Source organism: Ranitomeya imitator, chromosome 4, assembly GCF_032444005.1.
Source record: "Ranitomeya imitator isolate aRanImi1 chromosome 4, aRanImi1.pri, whole genome shotgun sequence".
Classification (NCBI taxonomy): Eukaryota; Metazoa; Chordata; class Amphibia; order Anura; family Dendrobatidae; genus Ranitomeya; species Ranitomeya imitator.
The window spans coordinates 33,782,718-33,795,467 of record NC_091285.1 but is presented as its reverse complement, the minus strand read 5'-3'; the positions used below and the strand labels follow the sequence as shown (position 1 = coordinate 33,795,467).

Here is a 12,750-nt window from a genome sequence, read left to right as displayed (position 1 = left end):
GACACTAGTGTGAACGGAGCCTAATGTGGGATTCACATGCCATACACATACAGGTATGCACAGTGTGGGGCGTGTAGGAGACATACGGTATATGAGTATATATCAGTAAGCAGTTGTTCGCATTACTTGCATTACAGAGTCACACCTGACTGCCATGAATGAATGGCAGCTCCGTACAGCAGCAACGTATAGGAAGACTGCTCCATCTGTGTGTTCTGTTAGCATATGTCATTCTGCGCTTCCCACGCAATAACACAGTACTATATAAATGACTGTTAATAATGGTAATCATCATTATAGCAGAAAGAACAGCATGTTGATACAGACTGTTGTGCCACCGAGAGAAATATTAACTCTCTAATAGACAATGCAATAATCGTCAGCGCATCCAAATATGAATGAATGGCCCAAAAGGGCGATGTGATATAAATCAAAGGGGTCGGCATTGGACTTTATATTTTCCGGGTTTCAGAGCCCTATTTTCAGTATCGCTGGGGGACCCAGCAGCTATAATTATTCACTATATAAGATTTCAGTTTGAAATATTCTTCTTTTAGTAATGACTACATGTTGATGGGTAGTGCGCTTTCTTAATGAATTATTAATTTTTTCAGTGCCTGAGCCTAACAGACATGTTTTTTTTTTCTCTCTGACTCTTCTGTCAAAACTTTCCTTCTTCCATTGCCTATCAAATGAATGTGAGAGGCTTTAATAATGCTCACTAATCCTGAGGAGTTTAGGAGACAGAAGTATTTATGGTTACATTATGCACAGGGAGAGTGGAGCGGATAGTACTATCTGTGCCTGTATAACTGGCAGGCAGACAACACTATGTATTCTTAAATCAGTTAAAGGTAGTGCTAGAATGCAGTAGTATCTGGTCCTATATGATTTTCAGTGTGAAACTGGAAGGTGGTACTATCAGTGCTTACATCATTTACAGGTAAACGTAAGGAGGCAACTCTATCTGTCTCTACGTAATTTACAGAGAGAGTAACGCAGTACTATCTGTGCTTACATAATTTACAAGTAGAGCTAAGGAGGCAGCTATGTTTGTGCTTATATACTTTACAAGGAGAGAGTAACACAGCACTATCTGTGTTTACATTATTTACAGATAGAACTAAGGAGGCAGCTCTGTGCTTACATACTTTATGGGGAGAGAGTAGCACAGTACTATCTGTGCTTACATCATTTTCAGGTAGAGCTAAGGAGGCAGCTCTATTTGTGCTTACATACTTTATAGGGAGAGAGTAACAGTACTATCTGTGCTTACATCATTTACAGGTTTAGCTAAGGAGGCAGCTCTATTTGTGCTTACATACTTTACAGGAGGAGAGTAACGCAGTACTATCTGTTCTTATATTATTTACAGGTAGAGCTAATGAGGCAGCTCTATTTGTGCTTACATACTTTACATGGAGAGAGTAACGCAGTACTATCTGTGCTTACATCATTTACAGTTAGAGCTAAGGAGGCAGCTCTATTTGTAATTACATACTTTACAGGGAGAGAGTAATGCAGTACTATCTGTGCTTACATCAGTTACAGGTATAGCTAAGGAGGCAGCTCTATTTGTGCTTACATACTTTATAGGGAAAGAGTAACAGTACTATCTGTGCTTACATCATTTACAGGTTTAGCTAAGGAGGCAGCTCTATTTGTGCTTACATACTTTACAGAAGGAGAGTAACGCAGTACTATCTGTGCTTACATCATTTACAGGTAGAGCTAAGGAGGCAGCTCTATTTGTGATTACATACTTTACAGGGAGATAGTAATGCTTTACTATCAGTGCTTACATCATTTACAGGTATAGCTAAGGAGGCAGCTCTATTTGTGCTTACATACTTTATAGGGAGAGAGTAACAGTACTATCTTTGCTTACATAATTTACAGGTTTAGCTAAGGAGGCAGCTCTATTTGTGCTTACATACTTTACAGGAGGAGAGTAATGCAGTACTATCTGTGCTTATATTATTTACAGGTAGAGCTAATGAGGCAGCTCTATTTGTGCTTACATACTTTACACGGAGAGAGTAACACAGTACTATCTGTACTTACATCATTTACAGGTAGAGCTAAGGAGGCAGCTCTATTTGTGCTTACATACTTTATAGGGAAAGAGTAACAGTACTATCTGTGCTTACATCATTTACAGGTTTAGCTAAGGAGGCAGCTCTATTTGTGCTTACATACTTTACAGGAGGAGAGTAACGCAGTACTATCTGTGCTTACATCATTTACAGATAGAGCTAAGGAGGCAGCTCTATTTGTGATTACATACTTTACAGGGAGAGAGTAATGCAGTACTATCTGTGCTTACATCATTTACAGGTATAGCTAAGGAGGCAGCTCTATTTGTGCTTACATACTTTATAGGGAGAGAGTAACAGTGCTATCTTTGCTTACATCATTTACAGGTTTAGCTAAGGAGGCAGCTCTATTTGTGCTTACATACTTTACAGGAGGAGAGTAATGCAGTACTATCTGTGCTTATATTATTTACAGGTAGAGCTAATGAGGCAGCTCTATTTGTGCTTACATACTTTACACGGAGAGAGTAACGCAGCACTATTTTATATTTGAGACCTTGCCTACAGACCTGAGAACCGAACCACAAAAGGGATGGAGTTTTGATAAAAGTTACACCCAAAAGGGGCAGTTTTGAGTGTGTTCCTGGATAAGCCTGGAGGTAGGGCTTAAATGTCCAAATTTGGCATACTAAATGTTCGTACATTCTTATCAGTCTTTCTTTCCAGTCTGAACAAGTTCAATTCTTACAGCTCATTGTAACCCCCCCCCAAAAAAAAAACAAAAAAAAACAATTATATCATTTATTAAATCCCACTTATTATTCTACTTGGCCACCATTGAACTGTCTACCGGATTCCCATGTCTAGGTTGTGGTCTTACAAGATATTTATAAAGGATCCAGGTGGATGAACACGTAGGTATTTATAAAGGGGTAAATATTACTTTGGAATCAGAGGATATTGTCCTGCTGGAAGGTAAACCTACGTCCCAGTCTCAAGTCTTTTGCAGCCTCTTAGCAGGTTTTTCTCCAGGATTGCCCTGTATTTAGCTCCACCCATTTTCCCATTAACTCACACCAGCTTCCCTGTCGCTGCTAAATAAAAGCCTCCCCACAGCATGATGCTGCCACCACCATGTATGACGGTGGGGATGGTGTTTTCAGGGTGATGTGCAATGTTAGTTTTCTGCTATATTCAAATTGCCTCTACAGTTTTCTGCCACACATAGTGTTTTGCATTTAGCCCAAAAAGTTCTACTTTGGTCTCATATGACCAGAGCACCGTATTCCACATGCTAGCTGTGTCTCCTAACGGCGTTTTGAAGACTGCAAATAGAACTTCTTATAGCATGCTTTCAAAATCACTTTCTTCTTGAAATTCTTCCATAAAGGCTAGAGTACTCGACTAGGATCAGATTCTCCCACCTGAGTTGTGGATCTCTGAATCTCCTCCAGAATGACCGTGGGCCTCTTGGCTGCTTCTCTAATTAGCACTCTCGTTGCTTGGGATGTTAGTTTAGGTGGACGGCCATGTCTTGGTAGGTTTGCAGTTGTGCCATACTCCTTCCATTTTTTGAGGCTGGATCGAACAGTGCTTCATGAGATGTTCAGAGGTTGTTTTTTTTTTATAACCTAACCCTGCTTTACTCTTCTCCACAACTTTATCCCTGACCTGTCCAGTGTGCTCCTTGGTTTTCATGATGCTGTTTGATCCCTAATGTTCTCAAACAAACCTCTGAGGCCTTCAGAGAAAAGCTGTAGTTATACTGAGAATACATTACACACAGGTAGACTAATTTTAAAAACTTCTTATGGAAATGAGTGACTCAGGATTTCATTTAAGGGTATGAGACTACAGGGGGCTGAATACAAAGGCACGTCACAAATTTCAGATTTATATTATCAAAATATTTAGAAAACCATGCCTCATTTTTTCCTCTGCTCTTGTGTCATGTGTGAATTTAAATATTTCCCGGTGTTCCCAGCTTCCATTATTTTGCTCTGTAGACGTGAGTGACAGATATTAGAAGTACATGACAGCTGGGAAGGGTGCAGGGGAACTGTGAACTTATCACAACAGCGGGAATATACTCATAAGCATATTTAGGAAATGCTGTCAGTCAATTAGCGGAATAACTTATACTCAGCCTTAATATTCAAATAAATAACGCTATTGCTTTTTGTAAATTCAGCTTCTTTTTTCCGAGATAAATTAACATAATTAAAAGTTATGTTTCTGAAGATATTTTTTTTTTCTTCTTTTTTTTTTTTCGCCAACGAGATCTAAATCAAGCAATTAAAACCGCATGTTTTCCGCATCAAACGATATGCCCGTGTAATACGAGATAATAATTGTTCTTTCTCTCCTACCCCCTTCCGGGTCAAATTTATTGCAAGGATGCAGAAAGAAATTATTTTTTTGGAATCAGTTATCAGCCAGTACGATCCCACTATTGTCCCTACATGAACCCCCCCCCCCCCCCCCGTGAGTTTTATCTTTCATACTGTCCTCTATGTGACAAAAAAAGAAAGAAATGTAGAATTCTGTAGTTTAAGCCTTCGCGTCCTTGTGGCTCATGATGAAGGGTGTCTGAGATATTATTTTGTTCTTCTTTCTAAAGTTTTACTATAATATATTGATAGGAAAAAGAACATTAATATAAAATAAGAAAAACGCACATTCAGACGAGTAAAAAAAAAATTGTCCGTTTTTCATCCTAAAACCACCACCCAAAAAAGGGACGATATTCATCCGTATTGTTATCCGAATTCCATCTATGTATCATCCGTGGGTCCATTTCTTACTTATATAGTATATGCTATCCTTTTTTATATATTCAACAGTTAAAAAAAGTAGTTTCCTATATTAATAATTGCAGTGTGTCTGAAATAAACGAATGCACTATGGATGATCCATATGGGATCCATTGTTTTTCGCACCCACAGACTTTAATAGGCGAAATACGGAAGAGATTGGTACATAATCAGATTTTTTTTTCATTTGGTCACATGTAAAAAAAAGTCATCCGAACAGCCCTTTTCAATAACATTTAATTGTAAAGTACTGCAGAATATGTTTACGATATATATATATTAATATTAATATATTAAATTATTAATTATTAATATAATTGGTCCGCAAGTGCTGTCCGTATGATATCCCATCTTTAACATGGACTTCACACATACGTATAATAAGTTCGTCAGGACCTGGTCTAAGAATTCGAAAATGATAATAAAAACTATAATATGGAATGTCGTCTATGTAGCAACGATATAAGATGGAAACCAGCAGCCCCCGCTATAATAAAAATAATGGCTTGCTTAAAGAGAAGCTATCATAAGAAAATGAACTATTGATTAAAACACTAATTTTTTTAAATGTTTGGCAATTTTTTTATATATAGCAGAATCTGCATAAAAAAAGATGAAATCTTGCAATTCTCACATCGACCACTGGGGTTCTTAGATTCTGACTTCCTGTTGTTTCAGGAAATAACACATGTACATTAGCCACAATGGTCTGATCCCACCTCTATCTTTTGTATTGAAGAGTCTAATGAGCGTGTGCAAATGTCAGTGTTACCTGTCATTGTAATTCTGCCTCTAATGATAACAGATCTCTGTTGTTTTTGTTTCATTCCTTGTTTATGGAGTTATTCTTTTCTAGAAGCATTGCTACTACAGGAGAATATCTTTGACACATACTTGGAAACTTTTACTAATGACCATATATTATTTTTCTGTCCATGCCCCCTTACTCCTTTATTAGGCCATGCTCCTTCACATACTGCGTCACGCATCACATACGTGAAATCTTCCAGAAATCTTCCATAAGGTTCCTGAAGACTTTGATGATGCATGGAAAACGTGCTAACATTTTTAAAGGGAATGAGTTGCCAGTTTTTTGCTACCCCATCTAAGATCATCATGATGTTGGGGCAGAAACTCTGATTCCAGCGATGTGTCACTTACTCTGCTCCTTGCTGTCGTTTTGATAAAATCACTGTTTTATCTGCTGCTGATCAAGCAGTGCTCTGAAAGCTGAGCTATGTATAACTCCGCCCACACTACTGATTGGCAGCCTTCTGTGCATATTGTCAGCAAGCTGCCAATCAGTGGTGAGGGCGGGGTTATACAGAGCTCATGAATGAGGAGGTCTACATGGCAGCAGGTTTACTAGCGATAATCTTTTGATAAAACCAGGATTTTATCAAAACTACAGCAAGCAGCCCAGTTAGTGACAAATCGCTGGAATTAGTGCCTGTGCCCCTACTTTATGCTGCTTTCAGATTAGGTGGCAGAAAACTGGTGACAGATTCCTTTTAAAACGATATAGCCTTTTTTCAGGTGATCTCTGTTCATACACAGGATATCCACTCTTCACAAATGCTATAACTTTAGCAAAGGTGGAGGATGTTGGAACTGAAGGTTCCTTGTACCCTTCTCTCCCACAAGGGTACAACGTTCACATGAATGGGTCCAGTTCCTGCCCAGTTGGATGGCCACAAGGGGGCATCAGCACTAAATCAGAGCTGCTACCCCTTAATTTTAAGGATTTGTAAGGGTCCCACCCATCATAGCGATATCATCATATCCTAGCGATGTGCAGCCAGTCGGGCTTACCCCATTAATTTAAAGGATCTTACGCAAATGGTTCTTATAAGCGATTTTCGAATGTTCCTTTTTTTAAGATATCTAGGTCTTTGAAGGTGACCCACAAAAAAAAATTCTCTTTCAATGCGTTCTCTCTCCTCTTCTTGAGTTTCCAGTATAGTGAAGAGACACATTTCATATGCAAAGGTATTTTATTCCCACAAGTCAGAACAAAAATACCCGTAGGGCAGACACCAAGTTTCGAGTTCCCAAGCATTATAATGCTCATCCCAATATATTTCTCCTTGATTTGCAGGTGGCACAGATATAGACCCCCCTCTGGGACAGCGACGAGTCTTGTATAGAAACTCTAACTCTCATCTTTCAACCATCCTACGTCTAGATGCTTTGATACGGATTCTGCCCAAAGCTGATTAGGTCTGATCAAGGTAAGGTTCACAGTGCGCCCGTTCCCGTGCACCGGGCGAATGTAACGCCTTGTTATCCAAAATTCATTTCGCTGAATGGTTCAACGTCCTTATGCACAATGATCATGGCGCCGCTCATTGATTTCAGTCTAAATAGGTGCCAAATGTATGAATGGTCGTATTCGACCACAGGGCCCTGCGCTATGGACCGGTGGTGGGCACGTTTGTCTATCGCTCAATTCACGTCTATGGGTTACGTTAAATTAGCTGCAAAATGGGATCACATACAGAAAGAGACAGAAGTTCAGTTTAAACAGAGCTTCTCCTGTTTTTTTGGGGTTCAAAATAAATGTATACTCATCATTTGCATTATTAAAGGGAATTTTTCAGTAGTTTTTTTTTTGCTATGTAATCTGAGACCATCATGATTTAGTGGCTAAGAGCCTGATTCCAGTGATATGTCACTTACTTGGCTGTGTGTTGTTTCAGTAAAATTAGTGTTTTATCAGCAGGAGATTATTACTACAGGACTAGAGGCCTTGTGCCTCCTGATCCATCCACCCCCCCCCCAGCACTGATTTGCAGCTTTCCATTAATATACAAATTTTTCTATTTTATATGCAGTGTACAGAGAAAGCGGCCAATCAGTGATGTTGACAGGGTTATACACAGCTCAGCATATAGAGCTTTGCTAGATCAACAACAGATAAAATAGTGATTTTATCACAATTGCAGCACCAAGTAAATCAAGTGACATATTGCTGGCACCATTGTCTTCCCCTACACCATGCTGCACTCAGATGGGGTAGCATATACCTGCTGACAGATTCCCTTCAAATCATTTTCCTTTTTTTGTCTTGTGGTATTCGTTGACGTTTTTGCACAAAATTCTTCAAAATAGTTTTCACTGTTCATGATGTTTGTGCAAAATGACAAAATGCTCTTACACATTTTTGCAATTTTTTAGGACAAAAAGTCTTACATTCTGCTAAAACGTTGCAAAATCTGCACATGAAATCACTCCAGGAAGGGGGAACGGGCTTTTTAAAAAGTTGCAATTGATGAGATCGTTAGTGCTTCCTATTACTGTATACCTGTATACGGAATGTGTTTAGCACCTTCTATGCAGCAATTGAGAAGGCAGAGACGGTAATAAACCATCTGTGCCTTCTCTATGAGGAATCAGGCTGTGTCTGACGGCCGACTACCTGCAGCTGCATGATTGCCTGCAGCTGCTATTCTATGCAGAGATGTTCTAGACTTTCACAGGGAAAATGGAATGCGGACCACTAGGATGTTTAAAGTCAATGGGAGGTCCGGAGGTGGTTAAAGAGCAATAGGTATATATATATATATATATTGTAGGGATTTCACTCACTCAGGTGCGACGGCTGACACTCAGGAGGCACGTTCCTTTAAAAGTTCACAGGGTTTATTACTTCATAAACCACATGGCAAAATAACAGCAAACAAATAGCCTTTAGCTCAGGAAAAGAAAACAAAGTGTCCAGTCCATCAGGCTCAGTCCTGGAGCCTTCACACACTCAGGAGGGTTTTCACCTCCACACATATCTGCTGTGTTAAGCATTAGCCTGTCTTATATAAAGCTAACCACACCCAGTAACCCATCACATGATTAGCCATGTGGTCTGACATCACCACAGGTCCTGAAACACATATATATACATGGTTATGTACAACAAAGAAATACTCCGGGCTACATTACAGCAGCATGGCACTTATGTGGCACATACCTCCCGTCGACTACACACCCTACACACACGCCATGCTACAATATATATATATATATATATATATATGCACAATACGTGCTTCGTGCAAGAGATGGCCTGTAGAGAATGTTATATACTAAATTGTCTAATGAGATCGCACTCTCGCCATGTGTGTATCCATGTGCTTCTGGCTCTGAGGCATCAGCGGCACATGCTAGATATTTCGTGAGAGATTTTTTTTTATTGGCTTGACACCCCTTGAGGGTTCCTGGGAGTTCTTACTTTGTATATAGTGGAGACATCTGTTGGCTTTGATGAACAATGGCCATGAGAGTATCAGGCAAAGACTCGTTCTGTTTCAATACATCTAAAATTTTGTCCTTATTAATTTCGTAATTTTTATTTTTTAGCGGTTACGGCTAAAAACAATTCCCATCCTAGACATGATTACATGATAGAAAAATGTTGGGGGGGCTTATGCTGTTTTATTATTTAGTTCATTGTATACCAGTATACAGTATGCGCCCTCTAGTGGCAGCGTCAGGCATCCAAAATATTGTGTTTTACCTCTATGACTTTGCAGAGATTTGGGGCAATGTATACCCAAACCGTAGCTTGGATCCAAAATGGAGAAACGGTATAAAGGAGGTGGTTGGAAGAGTTTTTCAGATCCTAAGTTTTCATATTATCACAGTCTGTTCATACAATTGTATTTTCATTGTGGAAATTTACATGAAATTAAACTCCAAAGGATTCAATGGGAAAATCCAAGTGTCTGTACAAAAAGCAACAACCAAATATCAATGCTGCAAAAATAAAAGTGTGGATTCCGCATTGAAAATCTATTGTATCTCCACATGCAGAATAGATCCATTGAATTGAGCTAATCAGTGTATGGTCTAATACCGTATATCAGATCGACTCAGACTTGCAAAAGGATTCATAGTAAACCCTTGGATTTCTGCGTCAGATTCTATGATGGATTATTGTTTCAATAAAATCAGTTTTTTATCAGCAGGAGATTATCCCTACAGGGCTAGGTGCTTCCTGCCTCCTTGTTCAGCCACGCCCCCAGCACCGATTGGCTGCTTTCTGTCAGTGTACACGGTAAGCAGCCAATCAGTGGTGTGGGCGGGGTTATAGAGGACTCAAAATTCCGAGCTCTGCTAGATTTTCAGCAGAGAAAACTGTGATTTTATCAAAACTACAACAGGCACAGCAGCGAGTGATACATTTCTGTACCGGCTAATCAAAAAGAAGAGCCGCTAATGCCGGCAAGTAAGAGGCGGCACTATGGCTTCTGCACAGCCCAATATCATATCGATTCGTGCCAATGCTGCTTATTCTTTAGATAGGCGACAAGTTGCAAGTGGGCAGCCACTAGAATTAAAGGGGTTGTTCGGCGCTGCTTACTGGAGGTGAGAATTGCCGAAGATGTCGTGACCCCATATGCCTGCCTGTTGTGAATTCTGCTCTTGGGTTTCCTCCAGTGGTGGTAGGTGGGAATGCAGTTGTCTCTGAGTCACAGTCCTGGCCAGGTGTATCTGCTAATTGCTGTTCTGTCTGGGATATTTAAGTGTGCAGGATTCATTAGCCCTTGCCAGTTGTCAATGTTTCTTTGGAAGTATTGGACCTCTGCCTGGCCTCACCTGCTTAGCTGCCAATTTCAGCAAAGATAAGTGTTTTGTTTTTTTGTATCTGTGGCACACTGTTGTGTGTTTGTTTCAGTTTACTCCTGCTCTGTTTGTAGGATTCACTGGAGTTGCAGATATACGCTCCTACATCTTTACTTGGATGTAGAAAGTTTTTTGTATATTCTGCTGTGGATTTTTTGAAGGGTTTTAATACTGACCGCACAGAACTCTGTCCTATCCTGTCCTATTTAGCTAGAGTGGCCTCCTGTGCTAAATCCTGTTTTTCTGCCTGTGTATGTTTTTTCATCTCTGACTCACCGCCAATATTTGTGGGGGGCTGTCTATCCTTTGGGGATTTTCTCTGAGGCAAGATAGTATTCCAATTTCCATCTTTAGGGGAATTTAGTCCTCCGGCTGTGACGAGGTGTCTAGGTGTGTTAGGTGCACTCCACGGCTACTTCTAGTTGCGGTGTTAAGTTCAGGATTGCGGTCAGTATAGTGGCCACTTTCTCCAGTGAAAGTTCTCATGCAGCTCCAAGGTCACCGGATCATAACACCTGCCCTTTACGCGTACCCGCTCGCCAGGTGCCATTCCTTAGAGTAGGATACCTGCACAATACCTGGGGATTGTGCATGCGTTTCAACAGGTCCGTCATCATCACCCAAGGAGGACGTGGCTACCCCTTTAACCGTAGCTGTCAATCACTTCTGTAACCCACAAGATACCTAATAAACAAATAATGGCTGCATCAGGAAGAAGAACAGTAATAATTTGTCTCCGAAGGCAGAAAGGGCTCCGGGCTCCTTGAAAATCCTGCGAAATCTGCTGCCTGGGTAAAATATGCGCTAATAGTCCAGGACAAGTTGGGAGCACTTAGCATGAGATCCATTTATTAAACTCATATCGGAAACATGAGATGAGTTCTAGACGCTGATCAGAGACTTGCGCGAGAAAAACAGAGGGAAAATTCCAAGCGGAACTGAGAGGCGGTGAGTGTAACTGTACCAGGGCTCCTAAATTGGCACGTAGAGCTTAAAATAGCCATGAAAGCCGAGCTTAAAAGATCCCTTATTAAATTCTCCAGCTACCCTGGCGGACATGACAAGGGGAACTGTTCCTGAACAAAAAAGGGCGCAGCAAGCTTCAAATGGAATGTTGCCCTTACTTCATCCGTCAATCATGACCCCCATTCCCTCCCCCTCCTTGACTTGTTCGGCTGCAGGCCACCTTCACCTTAACTTACGACCGTGAAAAATGCATTTAGACCTTTGGAGACTCTGCCGGATTACTGTACGCGGCTGTGTTCTCGCGCCGTATCATTCTCTGGTGGGCATGATGATCCACGCATGGAAGAATCGCACTAATGTCTATTGGCACATGAGTCTCCAAACAAGACCTAACAAGGCAAAGCCTAATTTTTTGAGTTACGTTGACATACTGCAAACCGCAGAAGGATTAAATCATTGGAGCGTGAGACATCAGAACATTTGCTCGCGGAGTATAGGTTTATAATACAGGTTCAGTAACGGAGATTTAAAGTAATTCTCCACATGTCTTTTTTTTTTTTTTTTAAATCCAAAATACCTTGCTGATTAATTTTCTAAAATATCTTCATGGCAGACAAAGCTTTGTTTTTTCTGATACGGAGCTCCAAATTCATTGCATAGATATAGATTTTTAAGAAATAACATTGCGCTTCCTGCAGCCACCACTAGAGGGAGTTCAGACTGTTCTCTATAGTACAATAGTATGCAGTAAGCTCCCATGCTCCCTCTAGTGGTGGCAGCAGGATGTTTGCATTTTGCAAATCATCATATGTATAAAGTCTCGGAAATGAATGGTACTTTTGAAATAAATAATAGTAGACTTTTAATAATACTGAATGATGAAGAAAACTGCAGTTAGTATCACCTTTATAAACAGAGTTTTTGAACTTAACCTTTTAATATGAATGAGCATCATTAAAATACCAAAATCTGCCATATTTTCCTGCTGTCACCCCCTTGGTGATGTCACTGTCCCCTTATCACTGGACTGCTGCCACCTGTGATTGGCTGCAGTGGTTAAGTGATTTGAATATCGTGTCAATGGTTGTTTTTCTGATAATGTCCTGTTTAAGTCAACTTACAGCTGCTGCCAATCACTGGCTGCAGCGGTCCTATGACAAGGGAAGAGTGATATAATCCCTTCTGATGCACTGGATCCTTTGGGGTGAGAGCAGGTGAGTATGGCAGATTTTGTTATTTTGAGAGCCCAGTTTACGTTGCTTTTAGACTGGACAACCCCTTTAATTTTTAATGTATCACTTATGGACAGTTTGCCA

The 12,750-nt window shown here is 40.3% G+C and overlaps 1 protein-coding gene across 1 annotated transcript in view; it reads left to right on the top strand.

Moving 5' to 3' along the window:
* Nucleotides 1-12,750, top strand: part of SGCD (sarcoglycan delta) — a 639,540-nt gene that overhangs the window by 330,850 nt on the left and 295,940 nt on the right. Inside the window, exon 3 of the mRNA XM_069763505.1 lies at nucleotides 6,948-7,080. The gene's annotated coding sequence lies outside the window, so the exon portion shown is untranslated. The remainder of the gene's footprint in view (nucleotides 1-6,947; nucleotides 7,081-12,750) is intronic.